The sequence below is a fragment of the Benincasa hispida genome, chromosome 8 (genome assembly GCF_009727055.1).
Source record: "Benincasa hispida cultivar B227 chromosome 8, ASM972705v1, whole genome shotgun sequence".
In the NCBI taxonomy this organism is placed as follows: Eukaryota; Viridiplantae; Streptophyta; class Magnoliopsida; order Cucurbitales; family Cucurbitaceae; genus Benincasa; species Benincasa hispida.
In genome coordinates, this window is record NC_052356.1 from 54,801,042 (window position 1) to 54,805,649 (window position 4,608).

The window sequence follows — 4,608 nt, forward strand, 5'->3', positions numbered from 1 at the left end:
GCGGTGGACGAGACCGAGGACAAACTTGGATGGTCTTCCCGCCATGATGCCTCGAGCAACCACTACTCCAAGTACCACTTCGTCTTTGTCTTAGATGGGCTTTTCAAAAAACAAACTTTACAAACACAAATGTTCAAAGTTTGATTCTTTTCGGTACCCATACTTGTTTGGGGTCCTAGATGGTTAGCATTGACCAAAAAAAAAAAAAAAACTTGGGGGGGAAAAAATTTCCCAATTTCCTTTTTTTTTTTTCTTGCATCATTACATTTAACGCACTTGGATTTTATGACAAGTAACAAGAATAAGTGGTATGTTCCAAACCTTGCCACATGAGAAACAACACAACATTATGCCAAAAAAATTATCTTCTTACAACAAATTTATGTACTCTACTTTTTTCTTGGCAGAAATTATTCTCTTGCGAGCATTGTGAAAAACACTTTGCCCTTTGGAGAAAAACATTTCTTTTTAGAACAGTAGTATGAGCATATTTTCAATTTTAAAAAACACTTACGGTCTCCATAATCATGACCTTCAACACCACAATAATGACCATATAGGCACACAAGTTAGATTTTTAACATCTTAGACCACAACCTTAGGCATATTAAGCTAGCACTATTATGAATTCCTAACAAGACTAGTTTTAGAACTTGAACGGAGTAGACATTCATCAATTATTGCCTAAACCTCTTTTATCACCAAAATGCTTGCCTACTTCAATTATCTTTCTAATCTTTGAGCACCTTCATGTCAACTTTTTAATAGATCTTTAGCCCTTATCAAGTTTCTGCACAAACACTAACATTCCTCTTCTTTGAATAATTTAATCAATTACTTTTTCACAAGCTACTCCATTGCTCAAGAAATTTAACTTTGTCAAGAAAGGTTATTTTTTCTTCCAATCACAATCAAAAGCATGCTTTGTCACAAGAGATATTCATTCTCATCAATATGCATAACCATCACTTACTCATTCTCTTTAAAGCAAAGCAATTTCTTCAAGCTAAAGACCTCTATTTTACTAGATAAAACATTGTATTTCTTTTTAAGCACCAACATAACTCAGAACTAATTTTTCTAAATCATTTTGCATATTTCTTCAAAAGCTCGAACAATTCAATTATAGAAAAGAGCGTTCTAGACATCATTCTTGTTCATCCTCTTCCTGTTCACTACTGAGCCATGAAGGCAAAAATTCGGTCACTTCTTTTTCATTATCACTTCCCACTTTCGCTTTCATCGCTCATCATCCCAAAAGCTCTTCATTGCTTTCTTCTTGGATTTCTTGACATTGATTTTGAGGAAAAGGGCAATCGGTTCTAATCATGACCAGGACTTTCTTGCATTCATAGCCATCATTACCTCATCCTTTTTGCTCTTTTCACTTTTTGGACTTCTTTTTCGGTTGAGAGATGCTTCTTGAATTGCTTCTTTCTTCTTGATGAAGTTCTTTATACTTAAGTGAAGATAGGCAAACCATCCATCCTTCATCTGGGATCAACTTCAAAAGAGATGGTCTTTAAAGCTATCTCTTTTCTTCTTTTTCGTTCTTCATCCTCCATTTTTTCTTGATCTTTATCTCATGCCGCAACAACGAAGCCCATGAGTTCATCCACATGGCAGAGAGATTATGAGATCCTTTGCCTCTTGAATGCGCCGGTCGCTGACTTTAGGCTCCATTTTTAGCAAAGACCACAATAGCTTCCTTTAATCTTCCTCAAAGATTTGAGTACTTTCCCAAGTCCTTCTAAAGCATTGACAATGTTTGTAACGACCCGACCCCATCAGCCCGACTTAGGTAAGGCCGCTTCACTAAAATACAAATCCATGCACAGAATTAAAATTGACGCTCAAGTTATTTGAAATAAATGCTAATTTAAATAAAGAGCAAGTTTCAAAAAAGCACGTTTATTAAATGCCAATTGTTAAAACAGTTTTACATTTCAGGTACCCAAAATTCTTTAAAGGCTATATCAAAGGCATATAAAAGAAAATAATCCTTAGTAACTAAACTTTTAAACAGTAAAACCAAATCAACATATTTCAAAGATGCGGGGAAGCGAAAAGGTTCTAAGTCCCAGTGACCACGCATCACGACCAAATTCCGTTCGCGCCATCACTGGTTACATCTTTACCTTTTCCCTGAACAACCATCAACATAAGAAAGACGATGAGTATGAAAATACCTCCAGTACAAAGTCTAAGCCCCACCACTGGGGTCAGCGCCTAGGCATCTATGTCCTCTAGATACCCGCCACATGGCCACATTCACAACACATGAAAACCTGACAAGAGAACCCTGAATCACTATCCTATTGTAGCTTAAGTTCATGCCCACAACAACTTGGTGAATCCCAAGGAAACAAAAAAAATGCGTGAATCCCGGACAAACAAAAAACTGACCGTGAATCTCGAAGGAAACACCAAATTGGTGAATTCCCGAAGGAAACACAAAACTTGCGTGAACATCTAACAATCAATGCAGGATCATTCACCACAGTCTCAATGTTTCAAAGAATCAAAACACCGCTACAATTCTTAAAACATACATGAAAATCCTTGGTACCATGCCCATCACATACACATAATCCTCAAACACATTTATACCAACATTCATGTAAACTATCAATCATAATTTACAACATACAAGTATAGGTGATCCTCACACACATCCGCGTAGAGCGATGATGCGTGACATATGAACAAGGACATTTACCAATCCATACTAACGATTCAAGTGCTTTAGCGTGTGATATTAATTAAAAAAAACCATTTCAAGAACTCGTGCTAAGAACCATCACTTTGATTACAGGTTTACTATTACATCAAACATGCTCACATTTACCATAACATGACATACACTCACGCATGCTAGCATACACACAGCCTGGCCCGGTGGGTTAGTTCTAGTGGTAAGATTACTTACTTAATTAAAGCTTCCAAGGTTAAGCAAGCGTAATCCAACCTCCATCTTCTACGTTTCATGCTAGCGTTTCCCACACTTTTTTGAATGAGATTCCCTAGGCAACAATGGCAAAACATCGATCGTAAACCTTTAAGCCCCAAGTTTTTACAAATATTTAAAATCATTCCCAACATTTACACGCACAATTTTACCCAAAAGTGGTTTGATCCAAGATCAACCTCAAGTTCTTACACACCAAAATTTTGTTGCGAAATCAAACTCAAGGTCGTTCTCGTCCTAAAATTCAAAACTTCTCCAAAACTTGAATCTAAAGCCTAAAGTGTAGTTTGTTCCAAATTGTCTCCAGTCTCTCAAATAAGTGCCTTAATCTAAGCAATTCAATAATAATGGTTAGAACCTCAAACAAATTCCAGCAACAACATTTTAATTCAATCCTTCCAAGGCTTAATATACTTACCAAAATGTTGTTTGGTCCAAAATTAGTTTCAAACTCAAATCCGTTTGCGAACCCAACTTAATCCTGCGCAATGTTTGACAACACACTTCGACCTTAAAATTCCTTCAATGCTTGAATCTATGGCCCAAACATAATGGGTGTTAACAATTTTAGACAAAACCAACTGAGTAATTATGACCTTAAAATTCCTTCAATCCTTCAATGCTTTCTCGCCTGTTGTCATGTTAAAGTCGATCCGCATCCTCTTGTCCATTACAGCTTATTATAATTATGAGATCTAGCAAATGGACGTCAAGATGACCTTTCTGAATGGTAATCTTGAGGAGACCATTTACATGGTGCAACCCGAGGGATTCATAGCCCAAGGTCAAGAGAAAAAAGTTTGCAAGTTGAATCGGTCCATTTACGGGCTGAAACAGGCGTCTCGATCTTCTAACATACGGTTTGATATTGCAATCAAGTCGTATGGCTTTGACCAAAACGTTGATGAACCTTGTGTCTACAAGAAGATCATCAATGCTTCAGTAGTCTTCTTAGTGTTGTACGTAGACGATATACTACACATTGGGAATGATGTAGATCTACTGACTGTAGTTAAGAACTGGCTAGCGACCCAATTCCAAATGAAAGATTTGAGAGAGACTCAATTTGTTCTAGGTATACAGATCTTTCGGGATCATAAGAATAAAGTGTTAGCACTGTCTTAGGCATCGTACATTGACAAGATGTTGTTGTACTTGATGCAAGACTCTAAGAGGGGCCTACTGTCATTCAGGCATGAAGTCACTTTGTCTAAGGACATGTGTCCTAAGATGCCTCAAGAGGTTAAAGAGATGAGACGGTTCTCATATGCGTCTGCCATTGGACTTGTCTAGACATCTGCTACGCTATAACATAGTCAGTAGGTATCAGTCTAACCCAGGCCAGGGTCAATGGACCATAGTGAAGAATATCCTCAAGTATCTTCGGAGAACGAGGAACTACATGCTCGTGTATGGTTCTAGGGATTTGATCCTTACTAAATACACAGATTCTAACTTTCAAACTGATAAGGACTCTCGCAAGTCCACATCAGGGTCAGTCTTTACTCTTAATGGAGGAGCTGTAATATGGCGAAGCACTAAGGCGGGTTGCATCATTGACTCCATTATGGAGGCGGAGTATGTAGTGGCTTGCGAAGTTGCTAAGAAGGTTGTCTAGCTCAGGAAGTTCTTGATAGAAC